General features: G+C 38.7%; 45 non-coding genes across 45 annotated transcripts; 23 read left to right on the top strand and 22 right to left on the bottom strand.

The window, feature by feature from the left end:
• Positions 1–16: 16 nt before the first annotated feature.
• On the top strand, positions 17–90 carry TRNAT-AGU (transfer RNA threonine (anticodon AGU)). Its single transcript has one exon. It is a non-coding gene; the product is annotated as a tRNA-Thr (tRNA).
• A 605-nt stretch (positions 91–695) lies between these two features.
• TRNAS-GCU (transfer RNA serine (anticodon GCU)) lies at positions 696–777 on the bottom strand. The gene has a single exon. It is a non-coding gene; the product is annotated as a tRNA-Ser (tRNA).
• A 447-nt stretch (positions 778–1,224) lies between these two features.
• On the top strand, positions 1,225–1,298 carry TRNAT-AGU (transfer RNA threonine (anticodon AGU)). Its single transcript has one exon. It is a non-coding gene; the product is annotated as a tRNA-Thr (tRNA).
• Positions 1,299–1,894: 596 nt separating this feature from the next.
• TRNAS-GCU (transfer RNA serine (anticodon GCU)) lies at positions 1,895–1,976 on the bottom strand. The gene has a single exon. It is a non-coding gene; the product is annotated as a tRNA-Ser (tRNA).
• A 447-nt stretch (positions 1,977–2,423) lies between these two features.
• TRNAT-AGU (transfer RNA threonine (anticodon AGU)) lies at positions 2,424–2,497 on the top strand. Its single transcript has one exon. It is a non-coding gene; the product is annotated as a tRNA-Thr (tRNA).
• A 596-nt stretch (positions 2,498–3,093) lies between these two features.
• Positions 3,094–3,175, bottom strand: TRNAS-GCU (transfer RNA serine (anticodon GCU)). Its single transcript has one exon. It is a non-coding gene; the product is annotated as a tRNA-Ser (tRNA).
• Positions 3,176–3,622: 447 nt separating this feature from the next.
• Positions 3,623–3,696, top strand: TRNAT-AGU (transfer RNA threonine (anticodon AGU)). Its single transcript has one exon. It is a non-coding gene; the product is annotated as a tRNA-Thr (tRNA).
• A 596-nt stretch (positions 3,697–4,292) lies between these two features.
• On the bottom strand, positions 4,293–4,374 carry TRNAS-GCU (transfer RNA serine (anticodon GCU)). The gene has a single exon. It is a non-coding gene; the product is annotated as a tRNA-Ser (tRNA).
• Positions 4,375–4,821: 447 nt separating this feature from the next.
• TRNAT-AGU (transfer RNA threonine (anticodon AGU)) lies at positions 4,822–4,895 on the top strand. Its single transcript has one exon. It is a non-coding gene; the product is annotated as a tRNA-Thr (tRNA).
• A 597-nt stretch (positions 4,896–5,492) lies between these two features.
• Positions 5,493–5,574, bottom strand: TRNAS-GCU (transfer RNA serine (anticodon GCU)). Its single transcript has one exon. It is a non-coding gene; the product is annotated as a tRNA-Ser (tRNA).
• A 447-nt stretch (positions 5,575–6,021) lies between these two features.
• On the top strand, positions 6,022–6,095 carry TRNAT-AGU (transfer RNA threonine (anticodon AGU)). Its single transcript has one exon. It is a non-coding gene; the product is annotated as a tRNA-Thr (tRNA).
• Positions 6,096–6,691: 596 nt separating this feature from the next.
• Positions 6,692–6,773, bottom strand: TRNAS-GCU (transfer RNA serine (anticodon GCU)). The gene has a single exon. It is a non-coding gene; the product is annotated as a tRNA-Ser (tRNA).
• Positions 6,774–7,220: 447 nt separating this feature from the next.
• Positions 7,221–7,294, top strand: TRNAT-AGU (transfer RNA threonine (anticodon AGU)). The gene has a single exon. It is a non-coding gene; the product is annotated as a tRNA-Thr (tRNA).
• A 596-nt stretch (positions 7,295–7,890) lies between these two features.
• On the bottom strand, positions 7,891–7,972 carry TRNAS-GCU (transfer RNA serine (anticodon GCU)). The gene has a single exon. It is a non-coding gene; the product is annotated as a tRNA-Ser (tRNA).
• Positions 7,973–8,419: 447 nt separating this feature from the next.
• TRNAT-AGU (transfer RNA threonine (anticodon AGU)) lies at positions 8,420–8,493 on the top strand. Its single transcript has one exon. It is a non-coding gene; the product is annotated as a tRNA-Thr (tRNA).
• Positions 8,494–9,089: 596 nt separating this feature from the next.
• TRNAS-GCU (transfer RNA serine (anticodon GCU)) lies at positions 9,090–9,171 on the bottom strand. The gene has a single exon. It is a non-coding gene; the product is annotated as a tRNA-Ser (tRNA).
• A 447-nt stretch (positions 9,172–9,618) lies between these two features.
• Positions 9,619–9,692, top strand: TRNAT-AGU (transfer RNA threonine (anticodon AGU)). The gene has a single exon. It is a non-coding gene; the product is annotated as a tRNA-Thr (tRNA).
• A 596-nt stretch (positions 9,693–10,288) lies between these two features.
• On the bottom strand, positions 10,289–10,370 carry TRNAS-GCU (transfer RNA serine (anticodon GCU)). Its single transcript has one exon. It is a non-coding gene; the product is annotated as a tRNA-Ser (tRNA).
• A 447-nt stretch (positions 10,371–10,817) lies between these two features.
• On the top strand, positions 10,818–10,891 carry TRNAT-AGU (transfer RNA threonine (anticodon AGU)). Its single transcript has one exon. It is a non-coding gene; the product is annotated as a tRNA-Thr (tRNA).
• A 596-nt stretch (positions 10,892–11,487) lies between these two features.
• TRNAS-GCU (transfer RNA serine (anticodon GCU)) lies at positions 11,488–11,569 on the bottom strand. The gene has a single exon. It is a non-coding gene; the product is annotated as a tRNA-Ser (tRNA).
• A 447-nt stretch (positions 11,570–12,016) lies between these two features.
• Positions 12,017–12,090, top strand: TRNAT-AGU (transfer RNA threonine (anticodon AGU)). The gene has a single exon. It is a non-coding gene; the product is annotated as a tRNA-Thr (tRNA).
• Positions 12,091–12,686: 596 nt separating this feature from the next.
• On the bottom strand, positions 12,687–12,768 carry TRNAS-GCU (transfer RNA serine (anticodon GCU)). Its single transcript has one exon. It is a non-coding gene; the product is annotated as a tRNA-Ser (tRNA).
• A 447-nt stretch (positions 12,769–13,215) lies between these two features.
• Positions 13,216–13,289, top strand: TRNAT-AGU (transfer RNA threonine (anticodon AGU)). Its single transcript has one exon. It is a non-coding gene; the product is annotated as a tRNA-Thr (tRNA).
• A 596-nt stretch (positions 13,290–13,885) lies between these two features.
• Positions 13,886–13,967, bottom strand: TRNAS-GCU (transfer RNA serine (anticodon GCU)). Its single transcript has one exon. It is a non-coding gene; the product is annotated as a tRNA-Ser (tRNA).
• Positions 13,968–14,414: 447 nt separating this feature from the next.
• Positions 14,415–14,488, top strand: TRNAT-AGU (transfer RNA threonine (anticodon AGU)). Its single transcript has one exon. It is a non-coding gene; the product is annotated as a tRNA-Thr (tRNA).
• A 596-nt stretch (positions 14,489–15,084) lies between these two features.
• Positions 15,085–15,166, bottom strand: TRNAS-GCU (transfer RNA serine (anticodon GCU)). The gene has a single exon. It is a non-coding gene; the product is annotated as a tRNA-Ser (tRNA).
• Positions 15,167–15,613: 447 nt separating this feature from the next.
• Positions 15,614–15,687, top strand: TRNAT-AGU (transfer RNA threonine (anticodon AGU)). Its single transcript has one exon. It is a non-coding gene; the product is annotated as a tRNA-Thr (tRNA).
• Positions 15,688–16,283: 596 nt separating this feature from the next.
• TRNAS-GCU (transfer RNA serine (anticodon GCU)) lies at positions 16,284–16,365 on the bottom strand. Its single transcript has one exon. It is a non-coding gene; the product is annotated as a tRNA-Ser (tRNA).
• A 447-nt stretch (positions 16,366–16,812) lies between these two features.
• TRNAT-AGU (transfer RNA threonine (anticodon AGU)) lies at positions 16,813–16,886 on the top strand. Its single transcript has one exon. It is a non-coding gene; the product is annotated as a tRNA-Thr (tRNA).
• A 596-nt stretch (positions 16,887–17,482) lies between these two features.
• Positions 17,483–17,564, bottom strand: TRNAS-GCU (transfer RNA serine (anticodon GCU)). Its single transcript has one exon. It is a non-coding gene; the product is annotated as a tRNA-Ser (tRNA).
• A 447-nt stretch (positions 17,565–18,011) lies between these two features.
• TRNAT-AGU (transfer RNA threonine (anticodon AGU)) lies at positions 18,012–18,085 on the top strand. The gene has a single exon. It is a non-coding gene; the product is annotated as a tRNA-Thr (tRNA).
• A 596-nt stretch (positions 18,086–18,681) lies between these two features.
• Positions 18,682–18,763, bottom strand: TRNAS-GCU (transfer RNA serine (anticodon GCU)). Its single transcript has one exon. It is a non-coding gene; the product is annotated as a tRNA-Ser (tRNA).
• A 447-nt stretch (positions 18,764–19,210) lies between these two features.
• TRNAT-AGU (transfer RNA threonine (anticodon AGU)) lies at positions 19,211–19,284 on the top strand. Its single transcript has one exon. It is a non-coding gene; the product is annotated as a tRNA-Thr (tRNA).
• Positions 19,285–19,880: 596 nt separating this feature from the next.
• TRNAS-GCU (transfer RNA serine (anticodon GCU)) lies at positions 19,881–19,962 on the bottom strand. Its single transcript has one exon. It is a non-coding gene; the product is annotated as a tRNA-Ser (tRNA).
• A 447-nt stretch (positions 19,963–20,409) lies between these two features.
• Positions 20,410–20,483, top strand: TRNAT-AGU (transfer RNA threonine (anticodon AGU)). The gene has a single exon. It is a non-coding gene; the product is annotated as a tRNA-Thr (tRNA).
• A 596-nt stretch (positions 20,484–21,079) lies between these two features.
• On the bottom strand, positions 21,080–21,161 carry TRNAS-GCU (transfer RNA serine (anticodon GCU)). The gene has a single exon. It is a non-coding gene; the product is annotated as a tRNA-Ser (tRNA).
• Positions 21,162–21,608: 447 nt separating this feature from the next.
• TRNAT-AGU (transfer RNA threonine (anticodon AGU)) lies at positions 21,609–21,682 on the top strand. Its single transcript has one exon. It is a non-coding gene; the product is annotated as a tRNA-Thr (tRNA).
• A 596-nt stretch (positions 21,683–22,278) lies between these two features.
• On the bottom strand, positions 22,279–22,360 carry TRNAS-GCU (transfer RNA serine (anticodon GCU)). Its single transcript has one exon. It is a non-coding gene; the product is annotated as a tRNA-Ser (tRNA).
• A 447-nt stretch (positions 22,361–22,807) lies between these two features.
• On the top strand, positions 22,808–22,881 carry TRNAT-AGU (transfer RNA threonine (anticodon AGU)). Its single transcript has one exon. It is a non-coding gene; the product is annotated as a tRNA-Thr (tRNA).
• A 596-nt stretch (positions 22,882–23,477) lies between these two features.
• TRNAS-GCU (transfer RNA serine (anticodon GCU)) lies at positions 23,478–23,559 on the bottom strand. Its single transcript has one exon. It is a non-coding gene; the product is annotated as a tRNA-Ser (tRNA).
• Positions 23,560–24,006: 447 nt separating this feature from the next.
• On the top strand, positions 24,007–24,080 carry TRNAT-AGU (transfer RNA threonine (anticodon AGU)). The gene has a single exon. It is a non-coding gene; the product is annotated as a tRNA-Thr (tRNA).
• Positions 24,081–24,676: 596 nt separating this feature from the next.
• On the bottom strand, positions 24,677–24,758 carry TRNAS-GCU (transfer RNA serine (anticodon GCU)). The gene has a single exon. It is a non-coding gene; the product is annotated as a tRNA-Ser (tRNA).
• Positions 24,759–25,205: 447 nt separating this feature from the next.
• Positions 25,206–25,279, top strand: TRNAT-AGU (transfer RNA threonine (anticodon AGU)). Its single transcript has one exon. It is a non-coding gene; the product is annotated as a tRNA-Thr (tRNA).
• A 596-nt stretch (positions 25,280–25,875) lies between these two features.
• TRNAS-GCU (transfer RNA serine (anticodon GCU)) lies at positions 25,876–25,957 on the bottom strand. The gene has a single exon. It is a non-coding gene; the product is annotated as a tRNA-Ser (tRNA).
• Positions 25,958–26,404: 447 nt separating this feature from the next.
• Positions 26,405–26,478, top strand: TRNAT-AGU (transfer RNA threonine (anticodon AGU)). The gene has a single exon. It is a non-coding gene; the product is annotated as a tRNA-Thr (tRNA).
• The last annotated feature ends 329 nt before the right edge of the window (positions 26,479–26,807 follow it).

The following is a 26,807-nucleotide window of genomic DNA, read 5'->3' as shown; positions in this document are numbered from 1 at the left end:
AGGCTTTCCAGCTTGTGGTGCTGTGGCTTAGTTGGTTAAAGCGCCTGTCTAGTAAACAGGAGATCCTGAGTTCGAATCTCAGCAGTGCCTTGTTTTCATCATCTGAAAAACAAACTTCCTATCTTAAAAATGGGAATTTCACTTGCGTAAAACCTCAAATTTACCTTGGCTGCGTCTCTACTGATAGTGCAATTGTGAGATTAAGAATTTCTTCTGTATAGGGGCCAAAAAGGAAGGAAGATGGCATCAAGCATAACAACATAAAACCGGTGGATTTTGTCCTTTAGCTTAGTTGGTCAAAGCGCCTGTTTAGTAAACAGAAAATCTTGATTTCGAATGTCAGCAGTGCTTTTCTTTCTTCACCTCAGTTTGGGCCATTTTAGCCAAAAAAAGAGGACTTTTGTTCTTGTATGACATTAAACCTGTCTTTACCACAGTCCTAACATAGTGCAGTTGAGAGAAAAAAATCTCTGCTGTCGAAGTGCTTAAAAAGGAATTAGATGATATCATTTTCTTTAGAGAATAAAGGATGCATCAAGCATTAAAAGATAAAACCAGTGGAATTACACTTCTGACTCTGCAAAGTTTGATAGCAGCTTTCTTAAAAAGGAAGATAAACTTTCAAGCTTGAAGTATCTACCGCTTGGGCTAGAAAAGAAATCAAAACAATACAACGTGTAACAAGCAGATTAAACCGACGAGGATGGGATTCGAACCCATGCATGCAGAGCACAATGGATTAGCAGTCCATCGCCTTAACCACTCGGCCACCTCGTCTACATGGCGCTCATGCGCTAAGGAGATAAGATGTAATGATTATTTTTACCAGTCAGTGTGCTTTCTCTGAAGATTTTATGTCAGCTTTTGTCAGAGTGGCCTTATATTATCTCCTACAGTGTCTATTTTTTAAAGTTAGAATGGGGCAAACTCTGTAAGAAATAAACCAGTGCTCAGGGTTTTAATACCAACTTTTCAATCATTCCTAATTTTTCCTCCTTTGGCCCTGCCGTGGAATTCCTTCAATCCGCCTATTTTGTGTCATAACTTGGAAGAAAAATAAGTCCCAAATTAAAGCTGGACTTCATGACTGAGAATTACATCCTGTTCCTCGTTTCTGTGTGCATGGAATGAAACTCAACTCAATGTTGTCTTGCTAAGTTAACCACTTGAAAGTTTTGATTGGTGCTGACATCTTCCCTAGATTTCATAGGCTTTCCAGCTTGTGGTGCTGTGGCTTAGTTGGTTAAAGCGCCTGTCTAGTAAACAGGAGATCCTGAGTTCGAATCTCAGCAGTGCCTTGTTTTCATCATCTGAAAAACAAACTTCCTATCTTAAAAATGGGAATTTCACTTGCGTAAAACCTCAAATTTACCTTGGCTGCGTCTCTACTGATAGTGCAATTGTGAGATTAAGAATTTCTTCTGTATAGGGGCCAAAAAGGAAGGAAGATGGCATCAAACATAAAACCAGTGGATTTTGTCTTTAGCTTAGTTGGTCAAAGCGCCTGTTTAGTAAACAGAAAATCTTGATTTCGAATGTCAGCAGTGCTTTTCTTTCTTCACCTCAGTTTGGGCCATTTTAGCCAAAAAAAGAGGACTTTTGTTCTTGTATGACATTAAACCTGTCTTTACCACAGTCCTAACATAGTGCAGTTGAGAGAAAAAAATCTCTGCTGTCGAAGTGCTTAAAAAGGAATTAGATGATATAATTTTCTTTAGAGAATAAAGGATGCATCAAGCATTAAAAGATAAAACCAGTGGAATTACACTTCTGACTCTGCAAAGTTTGATAGCAGCTTTCTTAAAAAGGAAGATAAACTTTCAAGCTTGAAGTATCTACCGCTTGGGCTAGAAAAGAAATCAAAACAATACAACGTGTAACAAGCAGATTAAACCGACGAGGATGGGATTCGAACCCATGCATGCAGAGCACAATGGATTAGCAGTCCATCGCCTTAACCACTCGGCCACCTCGTCTACATGCCGCTCATGCGCTAAGGAGATAAGATGTAATGATTATTTTTACCAGTCAGTGTGCTTTCTCTGAAGATTTTATGTCAGCTTTTGTCAGAGTGGCCTTATATTATCTCCTACAGTGTCTATTTTTTAAAGTTAGATTGGGGCAAACTCTGTAGGAAATAAACCAGTGCTCAGGGTTTTAATACCAACTTTTCAATCATTCCTAATTTTTCCTCCTTTGGCCCTGCCGTGGAATTCCTTCAATCCGCCTATTTTGTGTCATAACTTGGAAGAAAAATAAGTCCCAAATTAAAGCTGGACTTCATGACTGAGAATTACATCCTGTTCCTCGTTTCTGTGTGCATGGAATGAAACTCAACTCAATGTTGTCTTGCTAAGTTAACCACTTGAAAGTTTTGATTGGTGCTGACATCTTCCCTAGATTTCATAGGCTTTCCAGCTTGTGGTGCTGTGGCTTAGTTGGTTAAAGCGCCTGTCTAGTAAACAGGAGATCCTGAGTTCGAATCTCAGCAGTGCCTTGTTTTCATCATCTGAAAAACAAACTTCCTATCTTAAAAATGGGAATTTCACTTGCGTAAAACCTCAAATTTACCTTGGCTGCGTCTCTACTGATAGTGCAATTGTGAGATTAAGAATTTCTTCTGTATAGGGGCCAAAAAGGAAGGAAGATGGCATCAAACATAAAACCAGTGGATTTTGTCTTTAGCTTAGTTGGTCAAAGCGCCTGTTTAGTAAACAGAAAATCTTGATTTCGAATGTCAGCAGTGCTTTTCTTTCTTCACCTCAGTTTGGGCCATTTTAGCCAAAAAAAGAGGACTTTTGTTCTTGTATGACATTAAACCTGTCTTTACCACAGTCCTAACATAGTGCAGTTGAGAGAAAAAAATCTCTGCTGTCGAAGTGCTTAAAAAGGAATTAGATGATATAATTTTCTTTAGAGAATAAAGGATGCATCAAGCATTAAAAGATAAAACCAGTGGAATTACACTTCTGACTCTGCAAAGTTTGATAGCAGCTTTCTTAAAAAGGAAGATAAACTTTCAAGCTTGAAGTATCTACCGCTTGGGCTAGAAAATAAATCAAAACAATACAACGTGTAACAAGCAGATTAAACCGACGAGGATGGGATTCAAACCCATGCATGCAGAGCACAATGGATTAGCAGTCCATCGCCTTAACCACTCGGCCACCTCGTCTACATGGCGCTCATGCGCTAAGGAGATAAGATGTAATGATTATTTTTACCAGTCAGTGTGCTTTCTCTGAAGATTTTATGTCAGCTTTTGTCAGAGTGGCCTTATATTATCTCCTACAGTGTCTATTTTTTAAAGTTAGATTGGGGCAAACTCTGTAGGAAATAAACCAGTGCTCAGGGTTTTAATACCAACTTTTCAATCATTCCTAATTTTTCCTCCTTTGGCCCTGCCGTGGAATTCCTTCAATCCGCCTATTTTGTGTCATAACTTGGAAGAAAAATAAGTCCCAAATTAAAGCTGGACTTCATGACTGAGAATTACATCCTGTTCCTCGTTTCTGTGTGCATGGAATGAAACTCAACTCAATGTTGTCTTGCTAAGTTAACCACTTGAAAGTTTTGATTGGTGCTGACATCTTCCCTAGATTTCATAGGCTTTCCAGCTTGTGGTGCTGTGGCTTAGTTGGTTAAAGCGCCTGTCTAGTAAACAGGAGATCCTGAGTTCGAATCTCAGCAGTGCCTTGTTTTCATCATCTGAAAAACAAACTTCCTATCTTAAAAATGGGAATTTCACTTGCGTAAAACCTCAAATTTACCTTGGCTGCGTCTCTACTGATAGTGCAATTGTGAGATTAAGAATTTCTTCTGTATAGGGGCCAAAAAGGAAGGAAGATGGCATCAAACATAAAACCAGTGGATTTTGTCTTTAGCTTAGTTGGTCAAAGCGCCTGTTTAGTAAACAGAAAATCTTGATTTCGAATGTCAGCAGTGCTTTTCTTTCTTCACCTCAGTTTGGGCCATTTTAGCCAAAAAAAGAGGACTTTTGTTCTTGTATGACATTAAACCTGTCTTTACCACAGTCCTAACATAGTGCAGTTGAGAGAAAAAAATCTCTGCTGTCGAAGTGCTTAAAAAGGAATTAGATGATATAATTTTCTTTAGAGAATAAAGGATGCATCAAGCATTAAAAGATAAAACCAGTGGAATTACACTTCTGACTCTGCAAAGTTTGATAGCAGCTTTCTTAAAAAGGAAGATAAACTTTCAAGCTTGAAGTATCTACCGCTTGGGCTAGAAAATAAATCAAAACAATACAACGTGTAACAAGCAGATTAAACCGACGAGGATGGGATTCAAACCCATGCATGCAGAGCACAATGGATTAGCAGTCCATCGCCTTAACCACTCGGCCACCTCGTCTACATGGCGCTCATGCGCTAAGGAGATAAGATGTAATGATTATTTTTACCAGTCAGTGTGCTTTCTCTGAAGATTTTATGTCAGCTTTTGTCAGAGTGGCCTTATATTATCTCCTACAGTGTCTATTTTTTAAAGTTAGATTGGGGCAAACTCTGTAGGAAATAAACCAGTGCTCAGGGTTTTAATACCAACTTTTCAATCATTCCTAATTTTTCCTCCTTTGGCCCTGCCGTGGAATTCCTTCAATCCGCCTATTTTGTGTCATAACTTGGAAGAAAAATAAGTCCCAAATTAAAGCTGGACTTCATGACTGAGAATTACATCCTGTTCCTCGTTTCTGTGTGCATGGAATGAAACTCAACTCAATGTTGTCTTGCTAAGTTAACCACTTGAAAGTTTTGATTGGTGCTGACATCTTCCCTAGATTTCATAGGCTTTCCAGCTTGTGGTGCTGTGGCTTAGTTGGTTAAAGCGCCTGTCTAGTAAACAGGAGATCCTGAGTTCGAATCTCAGCAGTGCCTTGTTTTCATCATCTGAAAAACAAACTTCCTATCTTAAAAATGGGAATTTCACTTGCGTAAAACCTCAAATTTACCTTGGCTGCGTCTCTACTGATAGTGCAATTGTGAGATTAAGAATTTCTTCTGTATAGGGGCCAAAAAGGAAGGAAGATGGCATCAAACATAAAACCAGTGGATTTTGTCTTTAGCTTAGTTGGTCAAAGCGCCTGTTTAGTAAACAGAAAATCTTGATTTCGAATGTCAGCAGTGCTTTTCTTTCTTCACCTCAGTTTGGGCCATTTTAGCCAAAAAAAGAGGACTTTTGTTCTTGTATGACATTAAACCTGTCTTTACCACAGTCCTAACATAGTGCAGTTGAGAGAAAAAAATCTCTGCTGTCGAAGTGCTTAAAAAAGGAATTAGATGATATAATTTTCTTTAGAGAATAAAGGATGCATCAAGCATTAAAAGATAAAACCAGTGGAATTACACTTCTGACTCTGCAAAGTTTGATAGCAGCTTTCTTAAAAAGGAAGATAAACTTTCAAGCTTGAAGTATCTACCGCTTGGGCTAGAAAAGAAATCAAAACAATACAACGTGTAACAAGCAGATTAAACCAACGAGGATGGGATTCGAACCCATGCATGCAGAGCACAATGGATTAGCAGTCCATCGCCTTAACCACTCGGCCACCTCGTCTACATGCCGCTCATGCGCTAAGGAGATAAGATGTAATGATTATTTTTACCAGTCAGTGTGCTTTCTCTGAAGATTTTATGTCAGCTTTTGTCAGAGTGGCCTTATATTATCTCCTACAGTGTCTATTTTTTAAAGTTAGATTGGGGCAAACTCTGTAGGAAATAAACCAGTGCTCAGGGTTTTAATACCAACTTTTCAATCATTCCTAATTTTTCCTCCTTTGGCCCTGCCGTGGAATTCCTTCAATCCGCCTATTTTGTGTCATAACTTGGAAGAAAAATAAGTCCCAAATTAAAGCTGGACTTCATGACTGAGAATTACATCCTGTTCCTCGTTTCTGTGTGCATGGAATGAAACTCAACTCAATGTTGTCTTGCTAAGTTAACCACTTGAAAGTTTTGATTGGTGCTGACATCTTCCCTAGATTTCATAGGCTTTCCAGCTTGTGGTGCTGTGGCTTAGTTGGTTAAAGCGCCTGTCTAGTAAACAGGAGATCCTGAGTTCGAATCTCAGCAGTGCCTTGTTTTCATCATCTGAAAAACAAACTTCCTATCTTAAAAATGGGAATTTCACTTGCGTAAAACCTCAAATTTACCTTGGCTGCGTCTCTACTGATAGTGCAATTGTGAGATTAAGAATTTCTTCTGTATAGGGGCCAAAAAGGAAGGAAGATGGCATCAAACATAAAACCAGTGGATTTTGTCTTTAGCTTAGTTGGTCAAAGCGCCTGTTTAGTAAACAGAAAATCTTGATTTCGAATGTCAGCAGTGCTTTTCTTTCTTCACCTCAGTTTGGGCCATTTTAGCCAAAAAAAGAGGACTTTTGTTCTTGTATGACATTAAACCTGTCTTTACCACAGTCCTAACATAGTGCAGTTGAGAGAAAAAAATCTCTGCTGTCGAAGTGCTTAAAAAGGAATTAGATGATATCATTTTCTTTAGAGAATAAAGGATGCATCAAGCATTAAAAGATAAAACCAGTGGAATTACACTTCTGACTCTGCAAAGTTTGATAGCAGCTTTCTTAAAAAGGAAGATAAACTTTCAAGCTTGAAGTATCTACCGCTTGGGCTAGAAAAGAAATCAAAACAATACAACGTGTAACAAGCAGATTAAACCAACGAGGATGGGATTCGAACCCATGCATGCAGAGCACAATGGATTAGCAGTCCATCGCCTTAACCACTCGGCCACCTCGTCTACATGCCGCTCATGCGCTAAGGAGATAAGATGTAATGATTATTTTTACCAGTCAGTGTGCTTTCTCTGAAGATTTTATGTCAGCTTTTGTCAGAGTGGCCTTATATTATCTCCTACAGTGTCTATTTTTTAAAGTTAGATTGGGGCAAACTCTGTAGGAAATAAACCAGTGCTCAGGGTTTTAATACCAACTTTTCAATCATTCCTAATTTTTCCTCCTTTGGCCCTGCCGTGGAATTCCTTCAATCCGCCTATTTTGTGTCATAACTTGGAAGAAAAATAAGTCCCAAATTAAAGCTGGACTTCATGACTGAGAATTACATCCTGTTCCTCGTTTCTGTGTGCATGGAATGAAACTCAACTCAATGTTGTCTTGCTAAGTTAACCACTTGAAAGTTTTGATTGGTGCTGACATCTTCCCTAGATTTCATAGGCTTTCCAGCTTGTGGTGCTGTGGCTTAGTTGGTTAAAGCGCCTGTCTAGTAAACAGGAGATCCTGAGTTCGAATCTCAGCAGTGCCTTGTTTTCATCATCTGAAAAACAAACTTCCTATCTTAAAAATGGGAATTTCACTTGCGTAAAACCTCAAATTTACCTTGGCTGCGTCTCTACTGATAGTGCAATTGTGAGATTAAGAATTTCTTCTGTATAGGGGCCAAAAAGGAAGGAAGATGGCATCAAACATAAAACCAGTGGATTTTGTCTTTAGCTTAGTTGGTCAAAGCGCCTGTTTAGTAAACAGAAAATCTTGATTTCGAATGTCAGCAGTGCTTTTCTTTCTTCACCTCAGTTTGGGCCATTTTAGCCAAAAAAAGAGGACTTTTGTTCTTGTATGACATTAAACCTGTCTTTACCACAGTCCTAACATAGTGCAGTTGAGAGAAAAAAATCTCTGCTGTCGAAGTGCTTAAAAAGGAATTAGATGATATAATTTTCTTTAGAGAATAAAGGATGCATCAAGCATTAAAAGATAAAACCAGTGGAATTACACTTCTGACTCTGCAAAGTTTGATAGCAGCTTTCTTAAAAAGGAAGATAAACTTTCAAGCTTGAAGTATCTACCGCTTGGGCTAGAAAAGAAATCAAAACAATACAACGTGTAACAAGCAGATTAAACCAACGAGGATGGGATTCGAACCCATGCATGCAGAGCACAATGGATTAGCAGTCCATCGCCTTAACCACTCGGCCACCTCGTCTACATACCGCTCATGCGCTAAGGAGATAAGATGTAATGATTATTTTTACCAGTCAGTGTGCTTTCTCTGAAGATTTTATGTCAGCTTTTGTCAGAGTGGCCTTATATTATCTCCTACAGTGTCTATTTTTTAAAGTTAGATTGGGGCAAACTCTGTAGGAAATAAACCAGTGCTCAGGGTTTTAATACCAACTTTTCAATCATTCCTAATTTTTCCTCCTTTGGCCCTGCCGTGGAATTCCTTCAATCCGCCTATTTTGTGTCATAACTTGGAAGAAAAATAAGTCCCAAATTAAAGCTGGACTTCATGACTGAGAATTACATCCTGTTCCTCGTTTCTGTGTGCATGGAATGAAACTCAACTCAATGTTGTCTTGCTAAGTTAACCACTTGAAAGTTTTGATTGGTGCTGACATCTTCCCTAGATTTCATAGGCTTTCCAGCTTGTGGTGCTGTGGCTTAGTTGGTTAAAGCGCCTGTCTAGTAAACAGGAGATCCTGAGTTCGAATCTCAGCAGTGCCTTGTTTTCATCATCTGAAAAACAAACTTCCTATCTTAAAAATGGGAATTTCACTTGCGTAAAACCTCAAATTTACCTTGGCTGCGTCTCTACTGATAGTGCAATTGTGAGATTAAGAATTTCTTCTGTATAGGGGCCAAAAAGGAAGGAAGATGGCATCAAACATAAAAATAGTGGATTTTGTCTTTAGCTTAGTTGGTCAAAGCGCCTGTTTAGTAAACAGAAAATCTTGATTTCGAATGTCAGCAGTGCTTTTCTTTCTTCACCTCAGTTTGGGCCATTTTAGCCAAAAAAAGAGGACTTTTGTTCTTGTATGACATTAAACCTGTCTTTACCACAGTCCTAACATAGTGCAGTTGAGAGAAAAAAATCTCTGCTGTCGAAGTGCTTAAAAAGGAATTAGATGATATAATTTTCTTTAGAGAATAAAGGATGCATCAAGCATTAAAAGATAAAACCAGTGGAATTACACTTCTGACTCTGCAAAGTTTGATAGCAGCTTTCTTAAAAAGGAAGATAAACTTTCAAGCTTGAAGTATCTACCGCTTGGGCTAGAAAAGAAATCAAAACAATACAACGTGTAACAAGCAGATTAAACCGACGAGGATGGGATTCAAACCCATGCATGCAGAGCACAATGGATTAGCAGTCCATCGCCTTAACCACTCGGCCACCTCGTCTACATGGCGCTCATGCGCTAAGGAGATAAGATGTAATGATTATTTTTACCAGTCAGTGTGCTTTCTCTGAAGATTTTATGTCAGCTTTTGTCAGAGTGGCCTTATATTATCTCCTACAGTGTCTATTTTTTAAAGTTAGATTGGGGCAAACTCTGTAGGAAATAAACCAGTGCTCAGGGTTTTAATACCAACTTTTCAATCATTCCTAATTTTTCCTCCTTTGGCCCTGCCGTGGAATTCCTTCAATCCGCCTATTTTGTGTCATAACTTGGAAGAAAAATAAGTCCCAAATTAAAGCTGGACTTCATGACTGAGAATTACATCCTGTTCCTCGTTTCTGTGTGCATGGAATGAAACTCAACTCAATGTTGTCTTGCTAAGTTAACCACTTGAAAGTTTTGATTGGTGCTGACATCTTCCCTAGATTTCATAGGCTTTCCAGCTTGTGGTGCTGTGGCTTAGTTGGTTAAAGCGCCTGTCTAGTAAACAGGAGATCCTGAGTTCGAATCTCAGCAGTGCCTTGTTTTCATCATCTGAAAAACAAACTTCCTATCTTAAAAATGGGAATTTCACTTGCGTAAAACCTCAAATTTACCTTGGCTGCGTCTCTACTGATAGTGCAATTGTGAGATTAAGAATTTCTTCTGTATAGGGGCCAAAAAGGAAGGAAGATGGCATCAAACATAAAACCAGTGGATTTTGTCTTTAGCTTAGTTGGTCAAAGCGCCTGTTTAGTAAACAGAAAATCTTGATTTCGAATGTCAGCAGTGCTTTTCTTTCTTCACCTCAGTTTGGGCCATTTTAGCCAAAAAAAGAGGACTTTTGTTCTTGTATGACATTAAACCTGTCTTTACCACAGTCCTAACATAGTGCAGTTGAGAGAAAAAAATCTCTGCTGTCGAAGTGCTTAAAAAGGAATTAGATGATATAATTTTCTTTAGAGAATAAAGGATGCATCAAGCATTAAAAGATAAAACCAGTGGAATTACACTTCTGACTCTGCAAAGTTTGATAGCAGCTTTCTTAAAAAGGAAGATAAACTTTCAAGCTTGAAGTATCTACCGCTTGGGCTAGAAAAGAAATCAAAACAATACAACGTGTAACAAGCAGATTAAACCGACGAGGATGGGATTTGAACCCATGCATGCAGAGCACAATGGATTAGCAGTCCATCGCCTTAACCACTCGGCCACCTCGTCTACATGCCGCTCATGCGCTAAGGAGATAAGATGTAATGATTATTTTTACCAGTCAGTGTGCTTTCTCTGAAGATTTTATGTCAGCTTTTGTCAGAGTGGCCTTATATTATCTCCTACAGTGTCTATTTTTTAAAGTTAGATTGGGGCAAACTCTGTAGGAAATAAACCAGTGCTCAGGGTTTTAATACCAACTTTTCAATCATTCCTAATTTTTCCTCCTTTGGCCCTGCCGTGGAATTCCTTCAATCCGCCTATTTTGTGTCATAACTTGGAAGAAAAATAAGTCCCAAATTAAAGCTGGACTTCATGACTGAGAATTACATCCTGTTCCTCGTTTCTGTGTGCATGGAATGAAACTCAACTCAATGTTGTCTTGCTAAGTTAACCACTTGAAAGTTTTGATTGGTGCTGACATCTTCCCTAGATTTCATAGGCTTTCCAGCTTGTGGTGCTGTGGCTTAGTTGGTTAAAGCGCCTGTCTAGTAAACAGGAGATCCTGAGTTCGAATCTCAGCAGTGCCTTGTTTTCATCATCTGAAAAACAAACTTCCTATCTTAAAAATGGGAATTTCACTTGCGTAAAACCTCAAATTTACCTTGGCTGCGTCTCTACTGATAGTGCAATTGTGAGATTAAGAATTTCTTCTGTATAGGGGCCAAAAAGGAAGGAAGATGGCATCAAACATAAAACCAGTGGATTTTGTCTTTAGCTTAGTTGGTCAAAGCGCCTGTTTAGTAAACAGAAAATCTTGATTTCGAATGTCAGCAGTGCTTTTCTTTCTTCACCTCAGTTTGGGCCATTTTAGCCAAAAAAAGAGGACTTTTGTTCTTGTATGACATTAAACCTGTCTTTACCACAGTCCTAACATAGTGCAGTTGAGAGAAAAAAATCTCTGCTGTCGAAGTGCTTAAAAAGGAATTAGATGATATAATTTTCTTTAGAGAATAAAGGATGCATCAAGCATTAAAAGATAAAACCAGTGGAATTACACTTCTGACTCTGCAAAGTTTGATAGCAGCTTTCTTAAAAAGGAAGATAAACTTTCAAGCTTGAAGTATCTACCGCTTGGGCTAGAAAAGAAATCAAAACAATACAACGTGTAACAAGCAGATTAAACCAACGAGGATGGGATTCGAACCCATGCATGCAGAGCACAATGGATTAGCAGTCCATCGCCTTAACCACTCGGCCACCTCGTCTACATGCCGCTCATGCGCTAAGGAGATAAGATGTAATGATTATTTTTACCAGTCAGTGTGCTTTCTCTGAAGATTTTATGTCAGCTTTTGTCAGAGTGGCCTTATATTATCTCCTACAGTGTCTATTTTTTAAAGTTAGATTGGGGCAAACTCTGTAGGAAATAAACCAGTGCTCAGGGTTTTAATACCAACTTTTCAATCATTCCTAATTTTTCCTCCTTTGGCCCTGCCGTGGAATTCCTTCAATCCGCCTATTTTGTGTCATAACTTGGAAGAAAAATAAGTCCCAAATTAAAGCTGGACTTCATGACTGAGAATTACATCCTGTTCCTCGTTTCTGTGTGCATGGAATGAAACTCAACTCAATGTTGTCTTGCTAAGTTAACCACTTGAAAGTTTTGATTGGTGCTGACATCTTCCCTAGATTTCATAGGCTTTCCAGCTTGTGGTGCTGTGGCTTAGTTGGTTAAAGCGCCTGTCTAGTAAACAGGAGATCCTGAGTTCGAATCTCAGCAGTGCCTTGTTTTCATCATCTGAAAAACAAACTTCCTATCTTAAAAATGGGAATTTCACTTGCGTAAAACCTCAAATTTACCTTGGCTGCGTCTCTACTGATAGTGCAATTGTGAGATTAAGAATTTCTTCTGTATAGGGGCCAAAAAGGAAGGAAGATGGCATCAAACATAAAACCAGTGGATTTTGTCTTTAGCTTAGTTGGTCAAAGCGCCTGTTTAGTAAACAGAAAATCTTGATTTCGAATGTCAGCAGTGCTTTTCTTTCTTCACCTCAGTTTGGGCCATTTTAGCCAAAAAAAGAGGACTTTTGTTCTTGTATGACATTAAACCTGTCTTTACCACAGTCCTAACATAGTGCAGTTGAGAGAAAAAAATCTCTGCTGTCGAAGTGCTTAAAAAGGAATTAGATGATATAATTTTCTTTAGAGAATAAAGGATGCATCAAGCATTAAAAGATAAAACCAGTGGAATTACACTTCTGACTCTGCAAAGTTTGATAGCAGCTTTCTTAAAAAGGAAGATAAACTTTCAAGCTTGAAGTATCTACCGCTTGGGCTAGAAAAGAAATCAAAACAATACAACGTGTAACAAGCAGATTAAACCAACGAGGATGGGATTCGAACCCATGCATGCAGAGCACAATGGATTAGCAGTCCATCGCCTTAACCACTCGGCCACCTCGTCTACATGCCGCTCATGCGCTAAGGAGATAAGATGTAATGATTATTTTTACCAGTCAGTGTGCTTTCTCTGAAGATTTTATGTCAGCTTTTGTCAGAGTGGCCTTATATTATCTCCTACAGTGTCTATTTTTTAAAGTTAGATTGGGGCAAACTCTGTAGGAAATAAACCAGTGCTCAGGGTTTTAATACCAACTTTTCAATCATTCCTAATTTTTCCTCCTTTGGCCCTGCCGTGGAATTCCTTCAATCCGCCTATTTTGTGTCATAACTTGGAAGAAAAATAAGTCCCAAATTAAAGCTGGACTTCATGACTGAGAATTACATCCTGTTCCTCGTTTCTGTGTGCATGGAATGAAACTCAACTCAATGTTGTCTTGCTAAGTTAACCACTTGAAAGTTTTGATTGGTGCTGACATCTTCCCTAGATTTCATAGGCTTTCCAGCTTGTGGTGCTGTGGCTTAGTTGGTTAAAGCGCCTGTCTAGTAAACAGGAGATCCTGAGTTCGAATCTCAGCAGTGCCTTGTTTTCATCATCTGAAAAACAAACTTCCTATCTTAAAAATGGGAATTTCACTTGCGTAAAACCTCAAATTTACCTTGGCTGCGTCTCTACTGATAGTGCAATTGTGAGATTAAGAATTTCTTCTGTATAGGGGCCAAAAAGGAAGGAAGATGGCATCAAACATAAAACCAGTGGATTTTGTCTTTAGCTTAGTTGGTCAAAGCGCCTGTTTAGTAAACAGAAAATCTTGATTTCGAATGTCAGCAGTGCTTTTCTTTCTTCACCTCAGTTTGGGCCATTTTAGCCAAAAAAAGAGGACTTTTGTTCTTGTATGACATTAAACCTGTCTTTACCACAGTCCTAACATAGTGCAGTTGAGAGAAAAAAATCTCTGCTGTCGAAGTGCTTAAAAAGGAATTAGATGATATAATTTTCTTTAGAGAATAAAGGATGCATCAAGCATTAAAAGATAAAACCAGTGGAATTACACTTCTGACTCTGCAAAGTTTGATAGCAGCTTTCTTAAAAAGGAAGATAAACTTTCAAGCTTGAAGTATCTACCGCTTGGGCTAGAAAAGAAATCAAAACAATACAACGTGTAACAAGCAGATTAAACCAACGAGGATGGGATTCGAACCCATGCATGCAGAGCACAATGGATTAGCAGTCCATCGCCTTAACCACTCGGCCACCTCGTCTACATGCCGCTCATGCGCTAAGGAGATAAGATGTAATGATTATTTTTACCAGTCAGTGTGCTTTCTCTGAAGATTTTATGTCAGCTTTTGTCAGAGTGGCCTTATATTATCTCCTACAGTGTCTATTTTTTAAAGTTAGATTGGGGCAAACTCTGTAGGAAATAAACCAGTGCTCAGGGTTTTAATACCAACTTTTCAATCATTCCTAATTTTTCCTCCTTTGGCCCTGCCGTGGAATTCCTTCAATCCGCCTATTTTGTGTCATAACTTGGAAGAAAAATAAGTCCCAAATTAAAGCTGGACTTCATGACTGAGAATTACATCCTGTTCCTCGTTTCTGTGTGCATGGAATGAAACTCAACTCAATGTTGTCTTGCTAAGTTAACCACTTGAAAGTTTTGATTGGTGCTGACATCTTCCCTAGATTTCATAGGCTTTCCAGCTTGTGGTGCTGTGGCTTAGTTGGTTAAAGCGCCTGTCTAGTAAACAGGAGATCCTGAGTTCGAATCTCAGCAGTGCCTTGTTTTCATCATCTGAAAAACAAACTTCCTATCTTAAAAATGGGAATTTCACTTGCGTAAAACCTCAAATTTACCTTGGCTGCGTCTCTACTGATAGTGCAATTGTGAGATTAAGAATTTCTTCTGTATAGGGGCCAAAAAGGAAGGAAGATGGCATCAAACATAAAAATAGTGGATTTTGTCTTTAGCTTAGTTGGTCAAAGCGCCTGTTTAGTAAACAGAAAATCTTGATTTCGAATGTCAGCAGTGCTTTTCTTTCTTCACCTCAGTTTGGGCCATTTTAGCCAAAAAAAGAGGACTTTTGTTCTTGTATGACATTAAACCTGTCTTTACCACAGTCCTAACATAGTGCAGTTGAGAGAAAAAAATCTCTGCTGTCGAAGTGCTTAAAAAGGAATTAGATGATATAATTTTCTTTAGAGAATAAAGGATGCATCAAGCATTAAAAGATAAAACCAGTGGAATTACACTTCTGACTCTGCAAAGTTTGATAGCAGCTTTCTTAAAAAGGAAGATAAACTTTCAAGCTTGAAGTATCTACCGCTTGGGCTAGAAAAGAAATCAAAACAATACAACGTGTAACAAGCAGATTAAACCAACGAGGATGGGATTCGAACCCATGCATGCAGAGCACAATGGATTAGCAGTCCATCGCCTTAACCACTCGGCCACCTCGTCTACATGCCGCTCATGCGCTAAGGAGATAAGATGTAATGATTATTTTTACCAGTCAGTGTGCTTTCTCTGAAGATTTTATGTCAGCTTTTGTCAGAGTGGCCTTATATTATCTCCTACAGTGTCTATTTTTTAAAGTTAGATTGGGGCAAACTCTGTAGGAAATAAACCAGTGCTCAGGGTTTTAATACCAACTTTTCAATCATTCCTAATTTTTCCTCCTTTGGCCCTGCCGTGGAATTCCTTCAATCCGCCTATTTTGTGTCATAACTTGGAAGAAAAATAAGTCCCAAATTAAAGCTGGACTTCATGACTGAGAATTACATCCTGTTCCTCGTTTCTGTGTGCATGGAATGAAACTCAACTCAATGTTGTCTTGCTAAGTTAACCACTTGAAAGTTTTGATTGGTGCTGACATCTTCCCTAGATTTCATAGGCTTTCCAGCTTGTGGTGCTGTGGCTTAGTTGGTTAAAGCGCCTGTCTAGTAAACAGGAGATCCTGAGTTCGAATCTCAGCAGTGCCTTGTTTTCATCATCTGAAAAACAAACTTCCTATCTTAAAAATGGGAATTTCACTTGCGTAAAACCTCAAATTTACCTTGGCTGCGTCTCTACTGATAGTGCAATTGTGAGATTAAGAATTTCTTCTGTATAGGGGCCAAAAAGGAAGGAAGATGGCATCAAACATAAAACCAGTGGATTTTGTCTTTAGCTTAGTTGGTCAAAGCGCCTGTTTAGTAAACAGAAAATCTTGATTTCGAATGTCAGCAGTGCTTTTCTTTCTTCACCTCAGTTTGGGCCATTTTAGCCAAAAAAAGAGGACTTTTGTTCTTGTATGACATTAAACCTGTCTTTACCACAGTCCTAACATAGTGCAGTTGAGAGAAAAAAATCTCTGCTGTCGAAGTGCTTAAAAAGGAATTAGATGATATAATTTTCTTTAGAGAATAAAGGATGCATCAAGCATTAAAAGATAAAACCAGTGGAATTACACTTCTGACTCTGCAAAGTTTGATAGCAGCTTTCTTAAAAAGGAAGATAAACTTTCAAGCTTGAAGTATCTACCGCTTGGGCTAGAAAAGAAATCAAAACAATACAACGTGTAACAAGCAGATTAAACCAACGAGGATGGGATTCGAACCCATGCATGCAGAGCACAATGGATTAGCAGTCCATCGCCTTAACCACTCGGCCACCTCGTCTACATGCCGCTCATGCGCTAAGGAGATAAGATGTAATGATTATTTTTACCAGTCAGTGTGCTTTCTCTGAAGATTTTATGTCAGCTTTTGTCAGAGTGGCCTTATATTATCTCCTACAGTGTCTATTTTTTAAAGTTAGATTGGGGCAAACTCTGTAGGAAATAAACCAGTGCTCAGGGTTTTAATACCAACTTTTCAATCATTCCTAATTTTTCCTCCTTTGGCCCTGCCGTGGAATTCCTTCAATCCGCCTATTTTGTGTCATAACTTGGAAGAAAAATAAGTCCCAAATTAAAGCTGGACTTCATGACTGAGAATTACATCCTGTTCCTCGTTTCTGTGTGCATGGAATGAAACTCAACTCAATGTTGTCTTGCTAAGTTAACCACTTGAAAGTTTTGATTGGTGCTGACATCTTCCCTAGATTTCATAGGCTTTCCAGCTTGTGGTGCTGTGGCTTAGTTGGTTAAAGCGCCTGTCTAGTAAACAGGAGATCCTGAGTTCGAATCTCAGCAGTGCCTTGTTTTCATCATCTGAAAAACAAACTTCCTATCTTAAAAATGGGAATTTCACTTGCGTAAAACCTCAAATTTACCTTGGCTGCGTCTCTACTGATAGTGCAATTGTGAGATTAAGAATTTCTTCTGTATAGGGGCCAAAAAGGAAGGAAGATGGCATCAAACATAAAACCAGTGGATTTTGTCTTTAGCTTAGTTGGTCAAAGCGCCTGTTTAGTAAACAGAAAATCTTGATTTCGAATGTCAGCAGTGCTTTTCTTTCTTCACCTCAGTTTGGGCCATTTTAGCCAAAAAAAGAGGACTTTTGTTCTTGTATGACATTAAACCTGTCTTTACCACAGTCCTAACATAGTGCAGTTGAGAGAAAAAAATCTCTGCTGTCGAAGTGCTTAAAAAGGAATTAGATGATATAATTTTCTTTAGAGAATAAAGGATGCATCAAGCATTAAAAGATAAAACCAGTGGAATTACACTTCTGACTCTGCAAAGTTTGATAGCAGCTTTCTTAAAAAGGAAGATAAACTTTCAAGCTTGAAGTATCTACCGCTTGGGCTAGAAAAGAAATCAAAACAATACAACGTGTAACAAGCAGATTAAACCGACGAGGATGGGATTCGAACCCATGCATGCAGAGTACAATGGATTAGCAGTCCATCGCCTTAACCACTCGGCCACCTCGTCTACATGCCGCTCATGCGCTAAGGAGATAAGATGTAATGATTATTTTTACCAGTCAGTGTGCTTTCTCTGAAGATTTTATGTCAGCTTTTGTCAGAGTGGCCTTATATTATCTCCTACAGTGTCTATTTTTTAAAGTTAGATTGGGGCAAACTCTGTAGGAAATAAACCAGTGCTCAGGGTTTTAATACCAACTTTTCAATCATTCCTAATTTTTCCTCCTTTGGCCCTGCCGTGGAATTCCTTCAATCCGCCTATTTTGTGTCATAACTTGGAAGAAAAATAAGTCCCAAATTAAAGCTGGACTTCATGACTGAGAATTACATCCTGTTCCTCGTTTCTGTGTGCATGGAATGAAACTCAACTCAATGTTGTCTTGCTAAGTTAACCACTTGAAAGTTTTGATTGGTGCTGACATCTTCCCTAGATTTCATAGGCTTTCCAGCTTGTGGTGCTGTGGCTTAGTTGGTTAAAGCGCCTGTCTAGTAAACAGGAGATCCTGAGTTCGAATCTCAGCAGTGCCTTGTTTTCATCATCTGAAAAACAAACTTCCTATCTTAAAAATGGGAATTTCACTTGCGTAAAACCTCAAATTTACCTTGGCTGCGTCTCTACTGATAGTGCAATTGTGAGATTAAGAATTTCTTCTGTATAGGGGCCAAAAAGGAAGGAAGATGGCATCAAACATAAAAATAGTGGATTTTGTCTTTAGCTTAGTTGGTCAAAGCGCCTGTTTAGTAAACAGAAAATCTTGATTTCGAATGTCAGCAGTGCTTTTCTTTCTTCACCTCAGTTTGGGCCATTTTAGCCAAAAAAAGAGGACTTTTGTTCTTGTATGACATTAAACCTGTCTTTACCACAGTCCTAACATAGTGCAGTTGAGAGAAAAAAATCTCTGCTGTCGAAGTGCTTAAAAAGGAATTAGATGATATAATTTTCTTTAGAGAATAAAGGATGCATCAAGCATTAAAAGATAAAACCAGTGGAATTACACTTCTGACTCTGCAAAGTTTGATAGCAGCTTTCTTAAAAAGGAAGATAAACTTTCAAGCTTGAAGTATCTACCGCTTGGGCTAGAAAAGAAATCAAAACAATACAACGTGTAACAAGCAGATTAAACCGACGAGGATGGGATTCAAACCCATGCATGCAGAGCACAATGGATTAGCAGTCCATCGCCTTAACCACTCGGCCACCTCGTCTACATGGCGCTCATGCGCTAAGGAGATAAGATGTAATGATTATTTTTACCAGTCAGTGTGCTTTCTCTGAAGATTTTATGTCAGCTTTTGTCAGAGTGGCCTTATATTATCTCCTACAGTGTCTATTTTTTAAAGTTAGATTGGGGCAAACTCTGTAGGAAATAAACCAGTGCTCAGGGTTTTAATACCAACTTTTCAATCATTCCTAATTTTTCCTCCTTTGGCCCTGCCGTGGAATTCCTTCAATCCGCCTATTTTGTGTCATAACTTGGAAGAAAAATAAGTCCCAAATTAAAGCTGGACTTCATGACTGAGAATTACATCCTGTTCCTCGTTTCTGTGTGCATGGAATGAAACTCAACTCAATGTTGTCTTGCTAAGTTAACCACTTGAAAGTTTTGATTGGTGCTGACATCTTCCCTAGATTTCATAGGCTTTCCAGCTTGTGGTGCTGTGGCTTAGTTGGTTAAAGCGCCTGTCTAGTAAACAGGAGATCCTGAGTTCGAATCTCAGCAGTGCCTTGTTTTCATCATCTGAAAAACAAACTTCCTATCTTAAAAATGGGAATTTCACTTGCGTAAAACCTCAAATTTACCTTGGCTGCGTCTCTACTGATAGTGCAATTGTGAGATTAAGAATTTCTTCTGTATAGGGGCCAAAAAGGAAGGAAGATGGCATCAAACATAAAACCAGTGGATTTTGTCTTTAGCTTAGTTGGTCAAAGCGCCTGTTTAGTAAACAGAAAATCTTGATTTCGAATGTCAGCAGTGCTTTTCTTTCTTCACCTCAGTTTGGGCCATTTTAGCCAAAAAAAGAGGACTTTTGTTCTTGTATGACATTAAACCTGTCTTTACCACAGTCCTAACATAGTGCAGTTGAGAGAAAAAAATCTCTGCTGTCGAAGTGCTTAAAAAGGAATTAGATGATATAATTTTCTTTAGAGAATAAAGGATGCATCAAGCATTAAAAGATAAAACCAGTGGAATTACACTTCTGACTCTGCAAAGTTTGATAGCAGCTTTCTTAAAAAGGAAGATAAACTTTCAAGCTTGAAGTATCTACCGCTTGGGCTAGAAAAGAAATCAAAACAATACAACGTGTAACAAGCAGATTAAACCGACGAGGATGGGATTCGAACCCATGCATGCAGAGCACAATGGATTAGCAGTCCATCGCCTTAACCACTCGGCCACCTCGTCTACATGCCGCTCATGCGCTAAGGAGATAAGATGTAATGATTATTTTTACCAGTCAGTGTGCTTTCTCTGAAGATTTTATGTCAGCTTTTGTCAGAGTGGCCTTATATTATCTCCTACAGTGTCTATTTTTTAAAGTTAGATTGGGGCAAACTCTGTAGGAAATAAACCAGTGCTCAGGGTTTTAATACCAACTTTTCAATCATTCCTAATTTTTCCTCCTTTGGCCCTGCCGTGGAATTCCTTCAATCCGCCTATTTTGTGTCATAACTTGGAAGAAAAATAAGTCCCAAATTAAAGCTGGACTTCATGACTGAGAATTACATCCTGTTCCTCGTTTCTGTGTGCATGGAATGAAACTCAACTCAATGTTGTCTTGCTAAGTTAACCACTTGAAAGTTTTGATTGGTGCTGACATCTTCCCTAGATTTCATAGGCTTTCCAGCTTGTGGTGCTGTGGCTTAGTTGGTTAAAGCGCCTGTCTAGTAAACAGGAGATCCTGAGTTCGAATCTCAGCAGTGCCTTGTTTTCATCATCTGAAAAACAAACTTCCTATCTTAAAAATGGGAATTTCACTTGCGTAAAACCTCAAATTTACCTTGGCTGCGTCTCTACTGATAGTGCAATTGTGAGATTAAGAATTTCTTCTGTATAGGGGCCAAAAAGGAAGGAAGATGGCATCAAACATAAAACCAGTGGATTTTGTCTTTAGCTTAGTTGGTCAAAGCGCCTGTTTAGTAAACAGAAAATCTTGATTTCGAATGTCAGCAGTGCTTTTCTTTCTTCACCTCAGTTTGGGCCATTTTAGCCAAAAAAAGAGGACTTTTGTTCTTGTATGACATTAAACCTGTCTTTACCACAGTCCTAACATAGTGCAGTTGAGAGAAAAAAATCTCTGCTGTCGAAGTGCTTAAAAAGGAATTAGATGATATAATTTTCTTTAGAGAATAAAGGATGCATCAAGCATTAAAAGATAAAACCAGTGGAATTACACTTCTGACTCTGCAAAGTTTGATAGCAGCTTTCTTAAAAAGGAAGATAAACTTTCAAGCTTGAAGTATCTACCGCTTGGGCTAGAAAAGAAATCAAAACAATACAACGTGTAACAAGCAGATTAAACCGACGAGGATGGGATTCGAACCCATGCATGCAGAGCACAATGGATTAGCAGTCCATCGCCTTAACCACTCGGCCACCTCGTCTACATGCCGCTCATGCGCTAAGGAGATAAGATGTAATGATTATTTTTACCAGTCAGTGTGCTTTCTCTGAAGATTTTATGTCAGCTTTTGTCAGAGTGGCCTTATATTATCTCCTACAGTGTCTATTTTTTAAAGTTAGATTGGGGCAAACTCTGTAGGAAATAAACCAGTGCTCAGGGTTTTAATACCAACTTTTCAATCATTCCTAATTTTTCCTCCTTTGGCCCTGCCGTGGAATTCCTTCAATCCGCCTATTTTGTGTCATAACTTGGAAGAAAAATAAGTCCCAAATTAAAGCTGGACTTCATGACTGAGAATTACATCCTGTTCCTCGTTTCTGTGTGCATGGAATGAAACTCAACTCAATGTTGTCTTGCTAAGTTAACCACTTGAAAGTTTTGATTGGTGCTGACATCTTCCCTAGATTTCATAGGCTTTCCAGCTTGTGGTGCTGTGGCTTAGTTGGTTAAAGCGCCTGTCTAGTAAACAGGAGATCCTGAGTTCGAATCTCAGCAGTGCCTTGTTTTCATCATCTGAAAAACAAACTTCCTATCTTAAAAATGGGAATTTCACTTGCGTAAAACCTCAAATTTACCTTGGCTGCGTCTCTACTGATAGTGCAATTGTGAGATTAAGAATTTCTTCTGTATAGGGGCCAAAAAGGAAGGAAGATGGCATCAAACATAAAAATAGTGGATTTTGTCTTTAGCTTAGTTGGTCAAAGCGCCTGTTTAGTAAACAGAAAATCTTGATTTCGAATGTCAGCAGTGCTTTTCTTTCTTCACCTCAGTTTGGGCCATTTTAGCCAAAAAAAGAGGACTTTTGTTCTTGTATGACATTAAACCTGTCTTTACCACAGTCCTAACATAGTGCAGTTGAGAGAAAAAAATCTCTGCTGTCGAAGTGCTTAAAAAGGAATTAGATGATATAATTTTCTTTAGAGAATAAAGGATGCATCAAGCATTAAAAGATAAAACCAGTGGAATTACACTTCTGACTCTGCAAAGTTTGATAGCAGCTTTCTTAAAAAGGAAGATAAACTTTCAAGCTTGAAGTATCTACCGCTTGGGCTAGAAAAGAAATCAAAACAATACAACGTGTAACAAGCAGATTAAACCAACGAGGATGGGATTCGAACCCATGCATGCAGAGCACAATGGATTAGCAGTCCATCGCCTTAACCACTCGGCCACCTCGTCTACATGCCGCTCATGCGCTAAGGAGATAAGATGTAATGATTATTTTTACCAGTCAGTGTGCTTTCTCTGAAGATTTTATGTCAGCTTTTGTCAGAGTGGCCTTATATTATCTCCTACAGTGTCTATTTTTTAAAGTTAGATTGGGGCAAACTCTGTAGGAAATAAACCAGTGCTCAGGGTTTTAATACCAACTTTTCAATCATTCCTAATTTTTCCTCCTTTGGCCCTGCCGTGGAATTCCTTCAATCCGCCTATTTTGTGTCATAACTTGGAAGAAAAATAAGTCCCAAATTAAAGCTGGACTTCATGACTGAGAATTACATCCTGTTCCTCGTTTCTGTGTGCATGGAATGAAACTCAACTCAATGTTGTCTTGCTAAGTTAACCACTTGAAAGTTTTGATTGGTGCTGACATCTTCCCTAGATTTCATAGGCTTTCCAGCTTGTGGTGCTGTGGCTTAGTTGGTTAAAGCGCCTGTCTAGTAAACAGGAGATCCTGAGTTCGAATCTCAGCAGTGCCTTGTTTTCATCATCTGAAAAACAAACTTCCTATCTTAAAAATGGGAATTTCACTTGCGTAAAACCTCAAATTTACCTTGGCTGCGTCTCTACTGATAGTGCAATTGTGAGATTAAGAATTTCTTCTGTATAGGGGCCAAAAAGGAAGGAAGATGGCATCAAACATAAAAATAGTGGATTTTGTCTTTAGCTTAGTTGGTCAAAGCGCCTGTTTAGTAAACAGAAAATCTTGATTTCGAATGTCAGCAGTGCTTTTCTTTCTTCACCTCAGTTTGGGCCATTTTAGCCAAAAAAAGAGGACTTTTGTTCTTGTATGACATTAAACCTGTCTTTACCACAGTCCTAACATAGTGCAGTTGAGAGAAAAAAATCTCTGCTGTCGAAGTGCTTAAAAAGGAATTAGATGATATAATTTTCTTTAGAGAATAAAGGATGCATCAAGCATTAAAAGATAAAACCAGTGGAATTACACTTCTGACTCTGCAAAGTTTGATAGCAGCTTTCTTAAAAAGGAAGATAAACTTTCAAGCTTGAAGTATCTACCGCTTGGGCTAGAAAAGAAATCAAAACAATACAACGTGTAACAAGCAGATTAAACCGACGAGGATGGGATTCAAACCCATGCATGCAGAGCACAATGGATTAGCAGTCCATCGCCTTAACCACTCGGCCACCTCGTCTACATGGCGCTCATGCGCTAAGGAGATAAGATGTAATGATTATTTTTACCAGTCAGTGTGCTTTCTCTGAAGATTTTATGTCAGCTTTTGTCAGAGTGGCCTTATATTATCTCCTACAGTGTCTATTTTTTAAAGTTAGATTGGGGCAAACTCTGTAGGAAATAAACCAGTGCTCAGGGTTTTAATACCAACTTTTCAATCATTCCTAATTTTTCCTCCTTTGGCCCTGCCGTGGAATTCCTTCAATCCGCCTATTTTGTGTCATAACTTGGAAGAAAAATAAGTCCCAAATTAAAGCTGGACTTCATGACTGAGAATTACATCCTGTTCCTCGTTTCTGTGTGCATGGAATGAAACTCAACTCAATGTTGTCTTGCTAAGTTAACCACTTGAAAGTTTTGATTGGTGCTGACATCTTCCCTAGATTTCATAGGCTTTCCAGCTTGTGGTGCTGTGGCTTAGTTGGTTAAAGCGCCTGTCTAGTAAACAGGAGATCCTGAGTTCGAATCTCAGCAGTGCCTTGTTTTCATCATCTGAAAAACAAACTTCCTATCTTAAAAATGGGAATTTCACTTGCGTAAAACCTCAAATTTACCTTGGCTGCGTCTCTACTGATAGTGCAATTGTGAGATTAAGAATTTCTTCTGTATAGGGGCCAAAAAGGAAGGAAGATGGCATCAAACATAAAACCAGTGGATTTTGTCTTTAGCTTAGTTGGTCAAAGCGCCTGTTTAGTAAACAGAAAATCTTGATTTCGAATGTCAGCAGTGCTTTTCTTTCTTCACCTCAGTTTGGGCCATTTTAGCCAAAAAAAGAGGACTTTTGTTCTTGTATGACATTAAACCTGTCTTTACCACAGTCCTAACATAGTGCAGTTGAGAGAAAAAAATCTCTGCTGTCGAAGTGCTTAAAAAGGAATTAGATGATATAATTTTCTTTAGAGAATAAAGGATGCATCAAGCATTAAAAGATAAAACCAGTGGAATTACACTTCTGACTCTGCAAAGTTTGATAGCAGCTTTCTTAAAAAGGAAGATAAACTTTCAAGCTTGAAGTATCTACCGCTTGGGCTAGAAAAGAAATCAAAACAATACAACGTGTAACAAGCAGATTAAACCGACGAGGATGGGATTCGAACCCATGCATGCAGAGCACAATGGATTAGCAGTCCATCGCCTTAACCACTCGGCCACCTCGTCTACATGCCGCTCATGCGCTAAGGAGATAAGATGTAATGATTATTTTTACCAGTCAGTGTGCTTTCTCTGAAGATTTTATGTCAGCTTTTGTCAGAGTGGCCTTATATTATCTCCTACAGTGTCTATTTTTTAAAGTTAGATTGGGGCAAACTCTGTAGGAAATAAACCAGTGCTCAGGGTTTTAATACCAACTTTTCAATCATTCCTAATTTTTCCTCCTTTGGCCCTGCCGTGGAATTCCTTCAATCCGCCTATTTTGTGTCATAACTTGGAAGAAAAATAAGTCCCAAATTAAAGCTGGACTTCATGACTGAGAATTACATCCTGTTCCTCGTTTCTGTGTGCATGGAATGAAACTCAACTCAATGTTGTCTTGCTAAGTTAACCACTTGAAAGTTTTGATTGGTGCTGACATCTTCCCTAGATTTCATAGGCTTTCCAGCTTGTGGTGCTGTGGCTTAGTTGGTTAAAGCGCCTGTCTAGTAAACAGGAGATCCTGAGTTCGAATCTCAGCAGTGCCTTGTTTTCATCATCTGAAAAACAAACTTCCTATCTTAAAAATGGGAATTTCACTTGCGTAAAACCTCAAATTTACCTTGGCTGCGTCTCTACTGATAGTGCAATTGTGAGATTAAGAATTTCTTCTGTATAGGGGCCAAAAAGGAAGGAAGATGGCATCAAACATAAAACCAGTGGATTTTGTCTTTAGCTTAGTTGGTCAAAGCGCCTGTTTAGTAAACAGAAAATCTTGATTTCGAATGTCAGCAGTGCTTTTCTTTCTTCACCTCAGTTTGGGCCATTTTAGCCAAAAAAAGAGGACTTTTGTTCTTGTATGACATTAAACCTGTCTTTACCACAGTCCTAACATAGTGCAGTTGAGAGAAAAAAATCTCTGCTGTCGAAGTGCTTAAAAAGGAATTAGATGATATAATTTTCTTTAGAGAATAAAGGATGCATCAAGCATTAAAAGATAAAACCAGTGGAATTACACTTCTGACTCTGCAAAGTTTGATAGCAGCTTTCTTAAAAAGGAAGATAAACTTTCAAGCTTGAAGTATCTACCGCTTGGGCTAGAAAAGAAATCAAAACAATACAACGTGTAACAAGCAGATTAAACCAACGAGGATGGGATTCGAACCCATGCATGCAGAGCACAATGGATTAGCAGTCCATCGCCTTAACCACTCGGCCACCTCGTCTACATGCCGCTCATGCGCTAAGGAGATAAGATGTAATGATTATTTTTACCAGTCAGTGTGCTTTCTCTGAAGATTTTATGTCAGCTTTTGTCAGAGTGGCCTTATATTATCTCCTACAGTGTCTATTTTTTAAAGTTAGATTGGGGCAAACTCTGTAGGAAATAAACCAGTGCTCAGGGTTTTAATACCAACTTTTCAATCATTCCTAATTTTTCCTCCTTTGGCCCTGCCGTGGAATTCCTTCAATCCGCCTATTTTGTGTCATAACTTGGAAGAAAAATAAGTCCCAAATTAAAGCTGGACTTCATGACTGAGAATTACATCCTGTTCCTCGTTTCTGTGTGCATGGAATGAAACTCAACTCAATGTTGTCTTGCTAAGTTAACCACTTGAAAGTTTTGATTGGTGCTGACATCTTCCCTAGATTTCATAGGCTTTCCAGCTTGTGGTGCTGTGGCTTAGTTGGTTAAAGCGCCTGTCTAGTAAACAGGAGATCCTGAGTTCGAATCTCAGCAGTGCCTTGTTTTCATCATCTGAAAAACAAACTTCCTATCTTAAAAATGGGAATTTCACTTGCGTAAAACCTCAAATTTACCTTGGCTGCGTCTCTACTGATAGTGCAATTGTGAGATTAAGAATTTCTTCTGTATAGGGGCCAAAAAGGAAGGAAGATGGCATCAAACATAAAACCAGTGGATTTTGTCTTTAGCTTAGTTGGTCAAAGCGCCTGTTTAGTAAACAGAAAATCTTGATTTCGAATGTCAGCAGTGCTTTTCTTTCTTCACCTCAGTTTGGGCCATTTTAGCCAAAAAAAGAGGACTTTTGTTCTTGTATGACATTAAACCTGTCT

Source organism: Ranitomeya variabilis, chromosome 7, assembly GCF_051348905.1.
Source record: "Ranitomeya variabilis isolate aRanVar5 chromosome 7, aRanVar5.hap1, whole genome shotgun sequence".
In the NCBI taxonomy this organism is placed as follows: domain Eukaryota; kingdom Metazoa; phylum Chordata; class Amphibia; order Anura; family Dendrobatidae; genus Ranitomeya; species Ranitomeya variabilis.
Note: the sequence above shows the minus strand (reverse complement) of the source record. Positions and strands in the feature narration are given on the sequence as shown.